Source organism: Lepisma saccharinum, unplaced genomic scaffold (genome assembly GCF_977018435.1).
Source record: "Lepisma saccharinum unplaced genomic scaffold, izLepSacc3.1 HAP1_SCAFFOLD_369, whole genome shotgun sequence".
NCBI classification, from domain to species: Eukaryota; Metazoa; Arthropoda; class Insecta; order Zygentoma; family Lepismatidae; genus Lepisma; species Lepisma saccharinum.
In genome coordinates this window covers 55,868-77,360 of record NW_028143081.1, presented here as the reverse complement: position 1 = coordinate 77,360, position 21,493 = coordinate 55,868, and positions in this window count along the sequence as shown.

Genomic DNA, 21,493 nt, shown 5'->3' with positions numbered 1-21,493 from the left:
CCTGCTTCTCCGTTGAGGCCAACATATCCTCTGTAACAAAATTTGAATAGATACAGAAGCATAATAAGAAACATACAAGTAAAATATACTGCATAATCAAGTAGCACTGTGTATTAATTAAAGGTTGTTACAATTAAGGTACTTTTAAAAGTAGATAGGGGTAATGCTATCTCCTGAAACCACAAACATGTGGTGTCATTAAAAAGATATGTTTTTGATTGATGTGTATCCACAACTTATTTCAACCATTTATCTCATAAAGGAAGTGTAAAAAAAATCATTTTAATGGAGAATTCTCAAGAAATAGCTATATTGAGAATTATCAGAATGTATTATATATTCTACTATTCAATAATTTTTATTTTAGGCAGCTGGCCCCTGTGGAGGAGTTAGCACATCATGCTATGATGCCAGGGATCCTAGGTTCGAATCTCAGCCTGGGCATGAATGTTTGTTGTGACTGCCCATTCATCAATTTTTTATCATATCATCACTCATCCCTCTTCGCAAATTAAACAAAAGTGGCACAAAAGGCAATGTAAAGTAAAGCAAATTAATCAATATTATTTTATGCTGAAGACTAGAAACTATAAAGACTGAGAGGCATGACTATTATTAAATATTTGTAAACCTGCAGCAGAAGTATTACTTTCTTGATCTTGTTGTATGTAAGTATTGCTTGACTTGTAAAAATTACCTTTTAATTTGCAGCTGTTTTGGGCAATTAAATACTTTTTTTGGATGTAACGTTCTGGTACAACAGATGCTCCCTTTATCATACATACATATATTCTTAATTTGATCATCTATATACACCTCATTTGTTTAAGAAGTAAGCTGATGTACTAAAGCACAATGTATAACTTGTTTGGTAAAGATATAATCCATCATGAATTGTCCCCTCAAAATTTTGAGAAATGCCAGAATTTACTAGATTACCTTGTGAAAAAAATTGCAGAAAGGATATAAGGAATCATCTAAGTTGATGAAATTAATATTAGAAATTCATATTTTCCTTATTTTCTGTCCTTTTTTTTGCCCTTTAGGCAATGAATGATGATTAAGTGATATTGATGAAGTGACTCTCAGAATGAAATACTCTTTCATGCAAGATCTCAAACCAGGAAATGAAATTTTTTGAGTAATCGAATGGGGAAAATACTGGAGATGCCAGACATGTTTACCTTTGAAAGCAATATAATTGTGGAAATCCTGAATTCTATCCTCAGTGTGTTAGTAACAATCTTCAACCACAATAGAAGTCCAATGTTTACATTTTTCAGGGAAGTAATTTGAAAGAACTCAAAATGTTGGAAAATGTAAAATATCAGGAACATTTTATCAGTTTCAAAGGAATTAGTTACAAGTAATGAAATTACAAGAAACACTTTACTTTCGAGGAATTGTAAGTCTAACGAGTTACTTTAAAAGTAAGTAAACAGTTACTTTTTTGCAATAGAAATAATATTGTCAACAGTTACTAATACAGTTACTTTACAACACTCAAATTGTTTATTTGAGATTTTGTGGATAAGAGCTGAATTTGGCAACTATGTTTCCAATTATTTGCCTTCTCTGGACACAAAGGTGAAAAGGTTTTAATGGACACAAGTCGGCAATAAACCTCCTTGGTTTCAACACATTAACCTACCCCGTGCAGTTTTAGTGTTTACAATGCGAATGCGTACAGGTCACGTTGTTATACATCCCAGTTCATATACCGTGCCTGCAACTTCCTGTCAGTGTGGAGAACCTATACAATCAACCACACATTTGTTTTTACAATGCCCAATTCGACAACAACATCGCAATACTCTATACAAACAGTTACAATGTGTGGGTATCCCATTTCCGATGTCCCTTTCGACTCTACTCCACGAACCACGGTCTGATGTCATGTGGATACTGTACAGCTTTGCACGAAAACACAACATTGTAACATAAACAAACAGACAATTGGAATGTAAACAAACTTTCTCATAACAAATCAAGTAGGATTCCTGGCAAGAAATCGCTCATAGGCGGTGTGTGCCAACCAAAGAAGAAGGAAGGAAGGAAGGTTTTAATGGAATCGTCTACGACAAGAAATTGGGCTTCATTTTCATACCAAATTTAGAACATCCACACTTTACTTTAATTCAACATATCTTATTGCACAGAATTAGTTACTTTTCAAAATGAGTATCAGGTAACTATAACTCACTTATTTCTTGAACCAAATAACTGTAATTGCAACTTAGTTACATTTAAAAAGTAACATTCCAAACACTGCATTTTTATAGTATGCTGCTCTCCCGACACTTTGTAAATTGAGTGAATAATACAAGAAGAAATAAAGCACAAAGATGTAAAATGTAAAAATGCATTATGATCACAATTGAAATATATTATTCCTATTGTAAACATAGCATGATTTAAAATCTTAACCTCTTATCACTACTTCTCTCAAACAGGAGTTTCTTTGTGAGAGTGCCTTCCTTAAAATAACTTAATCATGTATTAATATTTCTTCTAAAAATTATATAATTCATGTGTAAAATTTGGACTGAAATTGACAGAGTACAAAAACATATACTTGAGGAAAACAGGCAAAAGGAGAGAGAGAGAAAGACAAAGAGATGAAGAGGTCAGAAAGAGAGGGTGGGAATTTACCCAGTTAATTTAAAGTGTAAAAATTACTTCCTACATCTCATGTAACAAATGATGAATCCATTAACTTAAAAATGTTTTGCAGCATAACAGCATACCATGCCATTGTCTCAGGTTCGGGTCCTGCACAAGTCTTCATTTTTTACTTATTTTTCAACAGAAAAGTCTACCGAGATGAAACATATTATGCTCTACTATTTACCACACTCGAATGTGTGGAAATGTTTTAGTATCATTATCAGCAAGGATTGATAAATCCATATGTATAATTATATTAACATGGTCATGAGAAAAAAATTATATTTCTTAGATTTATATTTTGGAGTTTTTCTTTATCACCATTGAGATTTTCTTTGTTTGGGGGTAAAAAACTTTAACTCTGAATGGATTACATGCTGATGGAATCTTTTCAATTTAATGTCATCACCTCACAAACAGGTCATGCAGTCTCCAGTTCTACTCCCAGCTTCTTTCTTCAAATTACTGTATCAACTTCTTCCTGTCAAATCATCCAAAAGTGTTTTTCTGTTCATCCCCCACCCACAGTAGTATTGCCATCACCTTGTAATCAAGAGGTCCTGGGTTCCATACCCGGTGGAGGCAGTGGTTCTGTTTCGACTTTAAACTGTAGGTCCAGTCCCGATTAGCCTTACTGTGAACAAAGTGGACTTAAAACCCATTTTTATGATTTTTTTTCATTGAAAGTTGGAGGCCGCACCCTCTTATTGGCTTTGACATTTTGATTTCTGCACGGATGCATGCTCTGATGTTTTAGCTGCAAACCAAAGTTAGTTGAAGTAGATTGGTCAAATAGTCTACGAGTTATAACATTTTTTGTCAAATAAGTGTACGAATTTGAAATTCGCGCCAAAGGCCTATGCGAAACCGGGGTTACCTTCTGACGACCCCCTCGGCAGAGTAAAGGTTTAAATTATAGGCTAAGCATCACAGCTTTCACTTTCCATAGTTGTAAAAGAGCCAAATTATATTTTTGCCTGGAAAGAAGCTACAGAGTCCTCCACACCTACAAAACCAACCTTCAACAAGTCATGTGCTTCTTCCAATGTCATTCTGTGTTCCCATCATTAGAGTCAAGTTGTCAGCATCTGTCTTACCCTCATTGTGCACTGTAAGATGAGATATTTGATGACTTCGTTGAACTCAATTTTCCTCCACAGGGACAGATATTTATATTTGTCTGCTGTCTCTATGGTAGCATTATCTACAACAATCAAGTTCATTATTTATATAACAAGCAACTCACACAATCAACAATGATCAATTGGAATTGATTATATTTAAAGGTAGAAGAATGCCTATAAGACATGAAACAGAACTCAAAGAGATGATTAATGTGGAAAATCTTACAATGCTATAATATAACCTAGTTAAAGAACATTCCCCTGCTGTGCCAGCCTACTGTATTAAATAACCAATCTCATTTTTTTGGAACATGTGCTGCATTTATAAACCACAAAACACTGCAGTGGAGTTATGGGGGTGATGAACAAGCATTTAGGGGGCCCTTGCCATGTCATTTACATGGAGATAAATTAAATTTTTGGAGATAACACAAAAGAGCACAGTAATATATACCTTGAGCTTAACATGTGGAGATACAACAATTTCTTTTTGCAAAATAGTGATACCATTTATGACGAAGAAAAAAGTTTCCATAAAGTCTTACAAGTCAGAATCATCTACTACCATTTAACATTAAACAGTTTAGTCTATGTTCAAGTATACATGCCTGTTTTAAGATTTTGGAAGAATTGTTTTTGAATAATATCTCTATCAATAAGAGACATAAATTTCAACATGCTCATCATATCATTTTTTCTCTTATGAAAATAAAATAGTTTCAATTTTAGCACAGCAATCTCAGTAGAGGGGCATGTAATATTCTGAGAAGTACACTAACTGACAAATCTTTTTCTTTTCCCGAACTCAGAATTAAATGAAAACTTACACACAACAAAATTTGTTTCTGGTTGTAGAAGATAGCGTAAGCGTTTCAGTTGATAAAGGACCTCCACAATATTTGCATAATTTTGGAACAGACTGAAAATCCAAGAAATCAAACTTATGCAATTTTAAAAATATGAAACTTTTTTTTCTTTTATTGTCTTCATTATGTATTCTAAGCAGAGAAGTGAAACTCTATATTTCATTTTTAGCCATTTATTTTTCTGGGACACTACGAGCAGAATGTACTGGTTCTGAAAATTTCTGATGATTTTCTAAAATTGTTGAATTCCTTTCGAAAAAGTACTTTAGAGCAAAACTCATGATAGAGTACTTGTTTTGTGGAGTACAACTGTCAGACCACAGAACAAACCTTTTAATATTTGGATGTTTTCAAGAATCATAGATAAAACTTTGACAACTGCATTTGCAATATGATTGGCAGATCTCCAAACCATTCTTTCATTCCACAAAGCACAATATGTGTTGTTGTCAACAGAACAGGGTGCTTTTACATGTCACATTTTTCTCCCTCTTACAATAAAAATTGAACACTGATGCTTGTGGAAGGCCTATAACATTATGCAAATCAAAAGTAACAAAACATGTTACTCCATTAGAAGATATTTTGACACTCTCATGATGTCTATTTTCCCTTTCTAATTGGCCCGATACATTTCTAGCTTCTTGTTCAGTGAATCCCTACCTTGCTTCCATTTTCTTTAACAACCTTATGTTAAACTCACTGTTGAACATTTTTCTGTAAATACACAACCTCAATAAATTTTCTATGTGTTCACAGCAGAATTTAAACATTTTCATCACAGTTAAAAGTTCTTCTATAGACTGTTGTTTAGTGTCTGAGTAGCAATAATGAGATTCAATGCATGGGAATATATTGATGGTTACTTGGTTGCATGAGTCTTCTTGATAAACGTATCTGTATTCTTTCCACCACGAATACCTACACTTTTGCTTATCCTTCAGAGCTAAATGATAATAGTGGATTCTTCATTCACTTATGTCTAATGTTTAAGGGAAAAAAATTCTTGCACATTTTCTTTGAATTTGCCACTGAAAGGAAGGAAACAATTGAAAGTTAACTCTTTCTACTGTTTTCGTTTGCTGTTTGTGGGATTTCACTTGCCTATTAGCGTACTGATTATAAAATGTCATTAAGTTTTTTTTAAAAAAAAAACAAATACGTATTCTGCTTATGCTAAATGATATATTGCCATAACTACAAAAACCTTATTTATAATAATATAAAAATTGTTCTATGATGTCACATATCCTACATATTTATGTTTCTCATCATGCAAAGTATTGCTACTTTGTAATATGTCACATGTATCAAGTCTTAACTTGTAAGATGTTTTCTAAGAGCCATAAATCTTCACACACTGAAAATGTGGTCTAACAACAGAACATCAAAGAAAGTATCATGTCAAATGGTACAAAATAACTTTGTTGATTGGCAATGGAGATTCAAAATAATAAGCTATTCAGCTTACTTCATGCAGAAGCTGCAGTGGAGGAAGAAGGCAAATTGATCTGAGGCAACCCAATTCCACAATGCAACAAAGCTCTGTATGGATGTCATTGATAAAATGGTGAGGAAATACACCACTGACACCATCAATAGACAAGCCATATCATTTTAATATTCTGTATATTGCTGCCAAACGTCATATCGTGCCTAACTTCAATCAGTGTTGCCAAGCTACTCAGCTTACTTCATGCAGAAGCTGCAGTGGAGGAAGAAGGCAAATTGATCTGAGGCAACCCAATTCCACAATGCAACAAAGCTCTGTATGGATGTCATTGATAAAATGGTGAGGAAATACACCACTGACACCATCAATAGACAAGCCATATCATTTTAATATTCTGTATATTGCTGCCAAACGTCATATCGTGCCTAACTTCAATCAGTGTTGCCAAGGCTCAAAATATAAATAGTGACCCTCGTATATTTTTTTCCCACAGGAAAAAAAATCATTAGGTATTGTGCTATTAACCACTGAACTGATTTTTGCTTTGTACTTGGAAACAAATGAAACTCTGGTAAGATAATGTATTTTGCTCATAGTTGGTTTGGTGAAGTGCGACAAATTCTACTGAGCATTGTTCTTAATTTTGACCAAGCTGTGGCTGCTTTCTTACATTCTGTTATCTTATGGGTAATCGAATCTGGAACATGACAATTATAACAATTTGGAGAATTACTGAAACCGTATTTATGACATCTATCGGCCGTTACAATTACTTGTTGGATCACATTGTACCATATAGATAATGCCTTGTTCGTTAGATGTTTCGCCATTACATTATTCCAAATTTGCTTCCAATTATATTTTGGATTTTCTCTTCCAATTCGAACGGTTATTATATTTGCATTAATTTGATCTCTGTAAATCTGTTTGACAGAAGGACTGTCATAAGTATGTTGCATGGTTCTATAAAACGCACGAATAGCAATATCGGTATAAAACATTAATTCTCTGGGGATAATTTTTATATCCATTGGTGCTGTTAATAGTACATCTTTTAAGAGTGTGATTATTATTTGATGCGTGGTGGCGTCAATTGGAGAATATATAGCTGAAAGACTGCTTTGAATAATTAAATAAATATATCTTCCTCTTTTCTGGGAGATATAGCTCGCTCATAGCCACGTGGAACACTGAGTCATGCCAGAGAAATTAGCCAACCTGTTGCTTCACCCTAGCTATTTGCTTCGCTGACAAGGTCAATGTCTTGGATAGGTACCAAAGCTTCTATAAAACGTAGATGTTTATGTATCTCACTTGCGATTTCAAACAAAGAAACCTGAGTTGATTTGCACGTAAAGTATATATCACTATTTCCGTCACTAACCGACTGCTATCTTCAATGGTGTCTCTGATAATTTTATAAAAATGTATACCTAGTATTTTCACTTTCTGTGCTACACGTACACCATGGGCGTCCAGAAGGGGGGGGGGGGGGCAAGGGGGAAAATTAAAGTGAACAAAAAATTATGTATTTCACACATATAATTTCATTTTAGCCACAATAATACGTGTTAATTATTGCATGAACACCTTAAGTTCAAATTTAAGCAAGGTTTCTTTAGGGAACAATACTATTTTTGGGGAAATGGGCCTTATTAGCCCCCCTGGAAAAAATACCTTTCTTGCCCCTCCCTGTAAAAAATCATGCGGACGTCCATGATGCACATTAGTGTTATTACTAAACAAATTGTTGACTCCTAAGGGTAACAAAAACGTTCTGTTAAATTTAGCTTTGCACCCGATTCATTCTCGAAATATTTCAAGAACTTTTGTGCATTCTCCAAGTCCCTTTCGCTATTTAACAATAAGGTAATGTCATCCATATAACTACTAACTTGAATCGTTTTTGACATAACAGAAATTCCTTCATTTCTTTCTTGTAATCTTTTAAGTAAGGGAACCAGTGTTAATACAAATAATGCACTACTGAGTGGACTTCTTTGTAAAACACCTCGTTTCATTTGAAATTTTTTCGTAACACACCCATTAAGTTTTAGTTTTAACTGAGGGTTTCCTTACAAAATTTGTATCCATTTTATCAAGGTATCTTCAAAACCAAAAGCCTTTAAAACACTGTACATATATTTATGACTAACTCTATCATAAGTCTGTGAGAAATCCACTGATAAAATTGCTTTGTTAGCTTGCTGGTTTTGTGTTGTAATTATTACATCGCCTATAGTTTGTAATAAATTATGAATTGTTCTTTGAGGATTACATGCATATTGTGTGCCCCTATTAGTTTATGCATGTAAGGAATTAGGCGGATGTTTATGCATCTACTGATAATCTTGATATCGCCACTTAGAATTGTAATCAGGTGGAAGTCAGTAACCTCTTTGGGTTTCGTTTTTTTTTTTTTTTTGGAACAAAAACCACTATTCCTGTTCGACTTGAGGACCCTAATTTCCCACTCTGTAATAAATCATTGACCCATTGCGTGAAAACATCCCCAAAGAGATTCCAAAAGGTTTGATAAAAGTCTGAGGGCAGGCCATCCTCTGCCGTTGATTTTTTTCTGGCCGCTTTGAAAACTGCATTTCTTACTTCGGTGTTCGTAAAGGGTTTACTAATTTCCTTTCGTTCTTCTTCAGTTAGTCTTTCTGTTACTTGGTTAGTAAAGTCCCAATGGGATTCTAAGGGATTATGAGCTTCACCCATTAATTGTAAATAATATTGTAAAAATATACTATGAATTAATCTGGGATTAGTTGTAATCTCTCCTGTGTCATCTGTTATCTCTGTTATTAGGTGACGTTTAACTTGTCTATGCACTTGTAAAATATGATATAAATTTTCCTCTTCATCATTATCCAAATGTAACTTTTTGCTTTTAATTTTTACGCTGATTCTCTTTTTTTGGTGTATAGATAGTAATTTTGATTTTATCTCGTTAATGTAAGGCATATTTACATTACCTTGTAATGCTAGACTTTGTAAATCATGTAACATGGCATAATAAGAATTATACATGTTGTTAAGATCTCTACTTTTTTCTATACTATACATTTTACTAATATAACGAAATTTTGGTTTTACAATGAATTCCCACAATTCTGTTAGGGTCTTAATGGGTGATCTACGCCTAACTAGCTCTAGCCAAGTGTATTTTATTAGCTGTTCATAATTTTTATCCGCCAATACTGAACAATTTAGCATCCAATTTTATTTTTAGAATTAAGACACTACAATCACTGAAGCAGACGGAAAACACACTTACACTATGTAACTTTTCTTTATAACCCTTCGCAATATAAAATTGGTCAATGCGTGAAGAACTTTGAGCTGTAAAATGTGTAAATTCTAGTTGGTCTCTATGTTTACAACTCCATACATCTTGTAACTGTAATCCTTTTGTTAATTCAAAGAGTGTCTGTGAAAAGGTATAACCAGGTTGCCTATCTAGGACGGAATTAAAGTCACTTGCCACTAACGCAATTAATGTATGCAATATTAACTCTGAAATAATGCATATAAGCAGAAAGTATCAAGATTAAATGTCACCATTCTCTGGTTTAGTACAAAACTTAGGTCCCTGCAGTGCTAGAATGTCATTTAAGATTAAAAATGATTTTAAAATCATACATATAAGCAGAAGGACACGAAATAAACGTTATAATGTTCTGATTAAGTAGAAAACTTGAGCCCTGCAATGCCTGAACATCATTTTAGATTAACGATGCCTTTGATATAATGCCATATAAGCAGTAGGTAATGAAATAAAAAGTTATAACTCTCTAGTTAGGTACTATTAGGCTGGTTAACTACAAAAATTTGGGCCCTGTAGGACCAGAATGTCATTTCATCTTAACAATGTTTATCTTAAATAATGCATAAAAGCAGTAGGTAAGGAAATAGAACATTAAAATTTTTCGTTAAGTAGAAAACTTGGGCCCTGCAGTGCCAGAATGTCGCTTAAACTTAATAATGCTTTTTCAATCATGGATGTAAGAGGGTAGTGAAATAAAATGATATAACATTCTGGATAAGTACAAAACGTTGGGTCCTGAAGTGCCAGAATATTGTTTCAGATTAAACACAGAATCAGAATGGTGCCTGTTCTCTATTGAGAAAGAATTTATGGCAGGAAATTGGTTGAAGTTTAGGGTTACAAAAAAGAAATTCAACTGTTTTATGGTGGAAATCATTATTATTATTACTATTATTATTATTATTATTATTATTATTATTATTATTATTATGACAGCATTTTTGTGTTTAAAATATCTGTAGTACATATTGTGATTACAAATAGAGCTGTATCACTAATGTAGTTTTTTCTTTATTCTATTCTAATATGAATGCTTTTTCACAATAAATATATGTGAATAAAAAATAGAATAATATTATAAAAATATTTTGGAATTGCTTTAGCAACAATACTGGCTAGACTTTATGTTAATTAAAAATCATTGTTGATCAAAGGAGCAACTTACATATTCATTGTTATAGGTGGTGAGGATACCATGGAGATACAACTCCCAGAAGAATATTTATGAGATAAATGAAATCATTAGAGTTTTACTGTTTACAAGTTATGAAGAAAGTGCTAATAATACAGACAATGTACGTCTCATTAAGGGAACCCATAATATCATCAGAAGTAGAATACAGTCAGCAGTTGATTACTTAAAGGTTGGTGTAGCATATGTATTGAACGTACTGGAGCTATATTCACAGCAGAATAGTTTTAAAATTATTTTTGAGAAAAAGTACAAACTACAATTCTAGTAGTTCAGGGTGGTGTGAAGCTAACTGGCACATTTCAAATTGAAATTCTGCACTGGCGCAATAGCTTGTCATGATTGGCAGTAATGGTAGAGGAGAGGATGCCGTTTCATATAGTCAGTTATAATGGAACATTGCAACTACCTGGTACCTGTGTTTGTAGTTATTATGAAATCAGGTCTGTGACAGGAGTGCAGAGTATCTTTAGACGGCAGTTCAATGTTGATCAACATGGACACGTACTGTCTCAGAATGCCATATTGGCCTGGGTGAAGAAATTTTATAAACATATCATGGCTATTAAAAACTAAAACAAGCCATTGTTCATGAAGTTGTAGCTAATGATGAGGTGCAGGTGCGGCAACTTCCAGACATGCTTGCAACAGCATTGATGTAAACAATGGTCATCTGTGTGATATGTGTCTGATATGGTTTAAGAAAATAAGCTTGTAATCTGTAAGTAATAAATAGCATACTTCGACGTATTAATAGATTGTCTTGCTTATTTTGCAGTTTCCATATATTATCTATGACCATTTGAAATGTGCCAGTTGGCTCTGTGACACCCTATATAATTTCCATAAAAAGTTAATTGACATTTTCTGCTTAATGTTATACTTATATTGGATCATTTATTATTAAATATCATAAAATAGTCTTCTGTAAGTAGCAGAACATACAGATTGCATTGGAAATTTCCATCACAATGCTATTGCATAGTTTTGACTAACTGATTAATAATCTTATCATATAAATACTTAAAGAAACTGGAAATACAAACAGAAAATATATATTGCACCAGAAATTCTGCTTTCAATGTTAATAGGGGAAAAGACAGAGAAAATCTCCTGGAGAATTGTTATAAAATATGCTTCTAATTACGTAGACATATTTCTTAATTCTGCAATATATTCAGTGCATTGAATAGAGTTTTATTTTCTTTTTCAAAATCACCTTGTTTAGTTAAAATTTAATAATACCTGATTATCATCACATATAACTTACATATAGAACACACTTGTATGAAAATTTAAACAGAGATGAACTAAAGTATCATGGACAAGTTTCGTTTTATATTCCCACAAAGAAAATACATAACATAAATGAATCAGAAGGGAACCAACATTTTGATTGCAACATATCTGCACTTGCATTTCCTAATACAGTAACTAGCACAATAAAGAAGTTTTAAATAAACAAATTCTTGAATTTAGATAAAATATGTTATTCACAAACCAGATATAAAAAAAATCCACAATATGTTTTTTATGTAATTGACTTCAATATTTTCAAAGCTATACAATATTGTTATCAGGATTAGATTGAGAACAGGTTTGAAACATGTGATGTGTGAGAACATTTTCACACTAGAACAGCAAGAGGGTTTAAAGTGTCCCTTAGCCTTACTGTTTCTTTAATAACTATCCTATTTTTCTTAATTCCCCCTAAACATTTTGTGACTTTTTGTAATTATTTGTCCTTTTTGAAATGGTATATTGAATCTACAAAATACCTATAATTTATTTTTGTGAAATTTCATCTTATTCCCCTAGAACAGTGGGTGGGGTAAATTTGACCCCTGTAAAGTTTAATTTGTACTTGCTGCAATATCAGTGTAAAGTTGTGGTTCCAGTATCATCTTGTCTTGAGCATATACCCACTTGTCATAGTTTACATCCATGTCATCATTTAGGTAGTGTCATTGGACTGGGAAGGAGGAAGGACACCTCCAAACATGTCATGTCAAGTAGCAGTTTCTTGTGATGAAATGTTGTGTATCTGGAGTGTTCTATTGTTGATGTTTATAATTTTAATTTTTATTCAAAATGTATCGTAGACCACCTAAATACTTTGATTATAATACATATGGCACTGAAAATAATATAAAATAAAATTATGTTCCCATTCCAAAATAATTTAGAATTTTTAAATGCACTTCTCATGAGGGGTCAAAATGACCCTTTTCTGCTGTTCTGGAGGTATTGGATCTTTTGCTGTTCTAATGATTATGAAAATATGGTTTGAACAGCTACTTTAGAATGTTTCATTTCTTTTTCAACAATCATGAAAATTGGAAAATCTTTCAGGTAAGTGTGTTGCTGCATCTTTCAATCCAATATGTGTAATTTTATTGTAATGTTGTCATTGTGTGTCGTATTTCTGCAACTTGTGGCTAATTGAGATATCCGAATGACTGATGATTAGATAAGGAATGTGAAGGGACATTCACAAGGAATACCCATGCCTAGACTGGGACTGAAACCAGGATAGTTTTGCTAATGAGATCAAAGGTCGACTGTTTAATGCACTTGGCCACAGAGTCAGGCCCAATGTGTAGAAGCAGACATTAATTGCATAATGCTATTTTATTTTACTTTTATTGCATTACATTTCTTCTCTACTTCAGTACACCGGTTCATTGTAATGATATAGATGTGTGATGAATCAACAAATAGATGTATGAGATTGAAACCTGGCCATAATATAACCATTTCGTGACTATCCACATATTAGAATTTATGAGAAACAGACAAAAATAAATAAATGCTCTTCTCATTTTCATATTCACGTAGAATACAATGAATGGGAATTCTGCTCTAGAATTACATTATAATTACTGCAAAAACTGTTGTAATTAATTTTCACATGAATTAGTGTTTCAATTTAATAAGAGTACACATATAGCATTATCAAGAGTGCAAATACAAATATTTTTCAAGTAACAATGTAACCTGAATGCAAGAAAATTTTTTGAAGTTTAAATATCATCATTGGAAGTGTGGCTTGGTGTGATACATCTTCCTTGATCATCCAAAAGCATCCATTATGTTTCTAATATCAATGTATTTATTATATATTGCTGATTTGATCCCTGAGGGGATTGTTTTAGTATTGACCTAGCATTGAGAAGGCAATTGGGAAGCTACTTGAAAGAAATGCAAAATTGTAGTAAAAATAACTTTAATTAATAGAGTAAAATATTAATTACAAGAACATCAAATCCTAAATGTTAGAAGATCAGTTTCTCATTGGGTGATAAGTTATAGGCATATCAAGCTCCATCACAGATTTTATCTGTGTTTTTTGACTGGAATCTACTACTTCTTCCTTTCCAGTATTATCCTTTTTGTCTGCTGAAATAGAGTATACACTGTACAGTATTTCTGTAAACAGAAATACTGTAGCGCCCAATAGAGATAGAGCCTAGAACAGCTCACATAAAAGACAAACTACACACACGATGGCTATTTAGCTGCATCAGAGAGCTCTTGAAGATCAAATGCTCTTTAAAATGCTGTCAGTACTCTAAGTGAGGAACAAGAGATTGGGTGTAATGACAAAATTTGAATTTAAGAAACTCAATTGCACATCAAACCTAGTGCATATTGGGACAAGAGTATCCCACAATTTAGGTCAAGCAAGCATGGATGGCTATGCCACTTCAAGAAATCTGCTGTTATGAAGACATAAATTCCCAATGTCTATATATGTTTTCCATTATATCTAGAAATATGTAATATGCAAAAGCCTGTTTCAAGTAAATTCTATGCACATATAAGATTATGTATAATATACGTAAAGTCTAAAGAGAAATAGAAATCACTCACAATTGCCCTTACTGGAAATCCATTAATCACTTGAAGAGGTTCTGATCATTAAACATTTGAGTTAATTTATTCTTCCGTTGTGCTTCTGCATCATTTCTTATTTTGTTCTAGAGGATCCATTAAACATGCAAGAAGAAGTGGAAGTGACACACTGCATCAGATCTTGGAGTAAATAAACAGTTTCTCTGCATCCACTGAGCTAATATGTGAAGAAGAACATATTGATGTAAGACATTGCCTTTGCTGTCTCTTTCTTATTTTCCTCTTCCCTTTTCTTTAGTAGATTTGCTTTCTCCTCTCTTCCTCCTTTCTCTTTGGTAAATTTATTTCCTCCTATTCCTCTCTTCCTCAACTCTGTTCTTCCTATTTCCCCTTTACCATTGGTGGATACACTTCCACCATTCTACTTCCATTCTCGTTGGAGGACTCAGTACAACTAAAATTGATGAAAAGTTAACCATCTTCAAAATCTTTCCCTTCAGTGGAAAGCTGCGTTGCCGAGGACATTAATGGTTGATATATGATTTTGCCATGAAGGTTCCAAGTTTGAGTGAGAGCCTGAGATTGACTGTTCTTTGTGAATGCCTCTTCATCAATTGCACCTCATCAACATCATGATCTTCATCATAGCCAAAACAGGCAAAACGTGACTAACAAAAATGCCAAACAAAATACAAACATTCCACCTATCTCTTTCTCTTCTGCTTGGGAGACACCATTCTCCTTATATACTTCCCATCTCCTTGAATGACTTAGTTCTTCTTATTACATTCTCCTTTCCTTGGAGAATTAACTTTTTCACATCCTAACTTCTTCCTCTTAGTGTGGTCTTACTACTTCTTTTATATTTTACTTCTGCTTGAAGGAATCAGTTCTTCTTTATTCCCCTTCTCATTGGTGCTATTCATTCATCCCATATCTCTCCTTTCTTCTTTTAGAAACCAGTTTCTCTTATCTACTACTTTCCCAATCATGATTCCATTTTCCTATCTCCTTCCTGTCTCCTTGCAGGACTCAGTTCTTCCCATTTCCCATTTTTCTCTTCATGGATTCCCTTCCTCTTCTCACTTTCCAGACTCTTTGTAGGACTCAGAAAATCTTATGTCCTTCCCTTAAACTTGGTGGATTTATTTCATTATATTCTACTTCCTCCACGTAACTCAGGATATCCTAATTTCTTTTATACCTCCAATTTCCAGTGGTATATTCCCTTCCTTTAATCTCCTTCATTCTCCTTGGAGGACTGAGCACTATCCTTAGCCTTCTGTTGTATTTGTTTGATTCATATTCTGATATCTGTCTCACACTTCTCCACAGTACTTCCTGTAATATCTTATCTCTTTGAATCAATTTTTATTCTAGTTTCAGGACACAAATCTTACTACTTTGTATCTTTGTTTTCCATCTCTAACCTCCCACCTTTTCTGTGGTAGTTTCCCTTTCTTCTATCAGTTTCAATTCTCCTTGTAGGGTTCAGTTCTTTCTATGTCTCCTCTTCCATTTTGGGATTTTCTTCCTTTTCTCAACATCTATCATCCTCAGAGGACTCAGTTGTTCTTCACTTCCTCTAATACACTTGGTGTATTTATTTCATTCCATCTCTCTTCACCGCTTTCCCCCCATCCACTTGGTGTATTCTGTTCATATTTTCTTCTTTCATTCTCCATAGAGGATTCAGTTCTTCCTATTTTCCTCTTTTCACCTATGTGCAATTCCCTCCTTGTATTTCTGTATCTTCTCCATGCAGGAATCTCTTCTTCCTACATACTTTCCCTGTCCTTTGTGGATTTACTTCATACCACGTCTTCCTTCTCCTGGGAGCACTCAGTTAGTAACTTTGCTCCCATTTCTAATGATGGATTTCCTTCCTACCATCTTTCCTTTGAGAGTTCCCTTCTTCTTATATCTGCCTCTTCTCTTTGGTGGAATCCATTCCTCATATTTCCCTCTGTCTTTGGCACACTCAGTTTTCCTATATCATTCCATAGTCCCTAGTAAAACTTCATATAGCCTTCCTTCTCCTGGAAGGATTCAATTTTAATTGTTCCAGTCAATGTTTTTTCTCTTTTTTGCATTTACTTCATATTCATCCATTTCCTTCTATATCCTTGTATTGTCCTTGAGAAACTCAGTCCTCCATGTGCCCTTCCCTTGTCATTGGTGATATACTTCCTGCTATTTCTCCCTCCCTTTGGGTGTATTTCAATTCCATCTATCTCTTCAGTGATGAATTCCATTCCTTCTACCATCTTCTGTTTTGCATGGAAGACTCAGTCCCTTCTACAATATATATTCCTATTGTCTATAGTTGAGTTGCTTCATCTCATTCATTCTCCTGGAAGTCTCAGTTCTTCCTCTCTCTCTCCCTCCTCTATCCTTGGTGGATTTACTTCACTCCATCTGTCTACTACAGGTGGTGGACATTGAAACTGAAACACCGCTCTTTATAGAACACGTCTCTGGAGGACATACATGCACCACCTGTTTGTCATGCACAGCGTAGTGAGCTTTTGAGCAAATATTTGTGTGCCTGCCAGTTACATTGGCACAGTAGAAATTGGACTGTATGTCGAATATTTGGTTTTGCAAAATAGAATGGAGGACATATCATAATTCCAAAGGGGGAAAATTGTTGGTGCTTATCTCACTGCTGCATCAATAATGTAGACTCTAAACATTTGAAGAGTATCAAGAGCCAGAGTATAACACCTCATGGCAGCATACCAGAATGAAGGACGAACCACACACAGGAGGAGTAACTGTTGGGCAAAGTGGAAGATGTCTAACAGGGTTATCAGGGTGTTGAAGAGTATTGTCTCCAAAAAGCATAAAACCACCACTGCAAGTTACCAAAACCAACTGTCGAGAACTTCATAAGGCAAATATCCATGGCAGGGCTGCCACACTGAAACTCTTGGTCACTAGCACAAATGTCAAAAAGCAATTTTACTGGTGCCAGCAGCACAAATCGTGGACGTTAGACAACCCTCAGATGAACCAACATTCACTGTTTATCTGACATCTGGAAGAGTTTACGTGTAGAGAAGTCCATCCAAAGCATACCAACCACACTGCCTAGTGCCCAGAATGAAAAATATGGGGGGAAGTTTGATTTATGATGGTATGGAGTGCAATATCGTGGCAGTCTTTGGGACCACTGATTGTTCTAAAGGGACATGTCACCGCCAACACCATATTAATGAAGATTTTTGTGTGTGTTACAGCATTATCAGTTTCAATGACCAACATCTATACTTTTCCAGGCCTTCATTCTCCATTTCTCATGATTTCCCTCCTTGATGGAATTTTCCTGATATATATTTTGCTTCTTCTTTAAGGATGTGGCCGCGGTGGCTCAGTCGGTAACGCGTCTGACTACCATGCTCAAGGTCCCGGGTTCGATCCCCGGCCGCTTCAAATCCGGGAACTTTTCTAACGGTGAAAGCGGCCCCGGCGCCCACCCAGCGTCGAATAACATGGGTACCTGGGGGAAACCCTGGGGGGTAAAGGCGGTCAGGGGCGTGATGCTGATCACATCACCCCCAGTCACGACCGGATCAAGAAAGTATGGGGCGTTACCCCCACACCCCCTATACGCCTTCATGGCGTGGTGCTATGCACAGGGGAACACTTTACCTTTTTACCTTTTTTCTTCTTTAAGGATTACGTTCATATTATCTTCCCCTCTTCTCCTTGGTGGCTTATATTTTTCCAATCCCCTTCCCTTCTCGTTTGAGTACTCCTGGGCTCCTATTTCTCATTCTTCCAATTGCAAGATTTCCTTTCTTTTCTAACCTTCCATACCACATGGAGGATTCAGTTCTTCCTATCTCTCCTCTTCCACTTGGTGGATTCCTGTAATTCTTTAACCTTCCAATCTCTCTGTATGATATGACTCAGTTCTTCCTATAGCCCCATTTTTACTAGTTGGATTCATTTTATTCTATCGTATTATATATTCTCCATGCAAGACTCAGCATTCTGTCATCTTTTCCTTCAAAGTCAAAGCTCCTCCTATCCACTTGGTGGATTGCTTTCCTCCTGTCACCTTCCATTATGATTATACAATTCAGTTCTTCTTATATCCCCTCTTCCACTTAATAGATTCTGTTCCAACTGTAGCGATTATCGGTAAAAAACTTGTTTATTATTCATAAAATACCGATAATCCTACAAGTCTCAACTCCCTGTGTTGATTTGTGGTGTTCCGCTCAAGATTGCGAGTTGAAAGTGATGTAGTTCTTGGAACACTCAACAGAGGGCTTCTCCTCTGTGTTTCTCTCGATGCTGTCATAATCACGCCACCCGTGATATGACATAACGGCAGGTTACGTAAGAACGTAACAAACACAGTTTGAGTTTAAAATTCTCGGGCAGTTGAAATTGGGCAGTTGTCGAAACGGGGAGGGGCAATCCGCAGTTGTAATCGTGCAGTCGCAATCAGCAGTTGGAATCCAGCAACGGCAAGTGTGAGTTAGAATTGCCTTTGCGGCAATTGTGCATGGTATCGTGATGTTCATACTTTTATCGGTAAGCACGATAACCAGGGGAACATGTATTTCATACTTGTAAGTAAGTCAACAAAAAAGTAGACATGAACTTTTAACTTGAGTACAAGTCTTGTAAAATAAGCTCAATTTTACGATGGCAAACTTGGGAATTTAGGCAAATGGATTCTTCTAGAACGATTAGTGTACTGCAGAATTTTCGAGAGAAGCAATCCCATGAATCCAGTGAACTCCAACTATAATAACGCAGGTATGAAACCATATTCTTACATGTGTGTGTGCCCACAAAAAAAAATGGTGAAAAGTGTCACGTTCCCTAACTTCCTTAACTTACGTATGTTGCGATAACTTGAACTAGTAAAAAGCAACGAACTATTCTAAGTTAAATATTGTCGCCCATTTTTCAACTCAATCTTGCCAAAATGACGACGATTGAATTGACCCTTTGATTACATTTAAAAATAACTTTGAATTTAAGACCGAGTAATAAACTAATCATTATTTATACTTAATATTTGCAAAGTGTAACTTGCAGACTTGAACAATTGTAACGAGAGTGCACGTTGTATCCGTTGTGCTACTTGTTGCGATAAACGTGCAACATGAATAGTAAAAAAGTGAAAACGTCACAAGTTGTTAATTGGATCAATCGCGACGATGACTTATTTTTGACAGCGTGTAAAGGTATGCTATTTGACTGCATTAGTAAGAACCAGATTTGATAAATAACCCTTTTCTCGAGCACCTAAGGTCTTGAATCTTTCATATACATTCTTAATTTGTAAATGAATCGAAAGCATCTCGATTTTAGTATAAAATGAATGCATTTGTTGAAAAATTGTCGTGATACAATCACTAGTGTATTTAATGAATCAAGCATTGAACGCTTACGTGACATTTTTGATTTCTTGAATTTTGCTGTACAAAAGTCACTAATTTTTAGTATCTTGAGATTGGTATAGTTAGGGTATGTTATAGTTGTAAAAATTGTCCAAAACAAAGAGAAAGCAAAAGCATAATTATTGTCATTTGCTATTGAGAAATGAATAAGCTTTACCAGTGCTATAAATATACCATGTATATGGTAACATAAAGCAAAAGAGAATTAGTACCTTGTTACAATCAAAATTTGAATTGATTTAATTAACCTAGAGGCATTTTATAGTAACGCATTGTGCATTTTTGAGAATTGGTTGATATATACATTAACATTGTTCTACGAATATCGATAAAGCATGTTACTGAAAAATCTTGAATAAAACAGTCGTTGATATTAAAATTGAATTGAGTTGCACAATCACTTACCCAGGTACTAAAACAACAAATGAATGTGGGTCTTTGTTGTGTCTTGTAGTTAGAGGTGGAGGTAAAACAAGCAAACTGCATATGGTTACAGTTATGTGTACGCAAAATTGGAAGACGGATGTTTAGTATATTGGCAGTGCTTATTTTCTTACACCTTAATGACACGTTGCCAGGAACGTATACTTACAATTTTGACTTATTGATTTTCTCAGTTCTAGTAAATATTATAATACTACTATGGGTTCAGTATTCTAATATTGAAGTACGTTGTTTATGGGTCCCAGTACTAACATTATTGAAATTCTTGAAAGAACTTTGAGGCACTGTGAACAACACAGCAATAGCCTCACAACACAGCAATTTTGTACATTCTGCATTTTTTGTGAATTATGCACATTCAGACCTCTGATGATGATAATTTGTAGCAGCTTCCCTTTTTTTTTGTTCACTATCCAAGATGAACGTTACACAACTCTCAGCTTCCATTGTCAATCGAGTATTCAATTCTTCGTATCTCCCATACTTCGCCTGGTAGATTATTTTCTCATCTTCCATTCTCCATGAAATAGTAATTTTCCAACAGCCTCTCTTCGATTTGGTAGATGGCTTTCCCCCTCTCAAAATTCCATTCCCAATGGATACCTTAATTCTTCATTTCTATCCTTTTCCATTTGATTATTCTCATCTCCTTTTCTTCTCTTTGAAGAATATTCTTGCTATCTCATTGTCTTGTCTTTGGTTGAATATCTTTCTCTTATATATCTCTCTTCTCCTTCAAAGCATCAGTTCTTCTTGTCTCCGTCTTCTTATCTTCTTTGACTCATTTCCTTCTATATCTGACAATTCTCCTTGGAGGGCCCAATTGTTCCTCTCTTCCACCAGGTGGATTGTCTTCCTTTTTTGCTTCTGCTGTATAGCTTAACAAATTAAGCAAAGAGCTGTTTGTATAGTAACATAATCTGTGTAAAAATACTGTACGTTTTAGTGTAACCCTTCTTCAAATAATAAATAATAATAATAATTGCAATAGATCAGTCGGTAACGTGTTTGACTACCATGCTAAAGGTCCCGGGTTCGATCCCCAGCTGGTTCAAATCCGGGAACTTTTCTAACGTTGGAAGTGGCCCCGGTGCCCACCCAGCGTCGAATGACATGGTTACCTGGGGGAAACCCT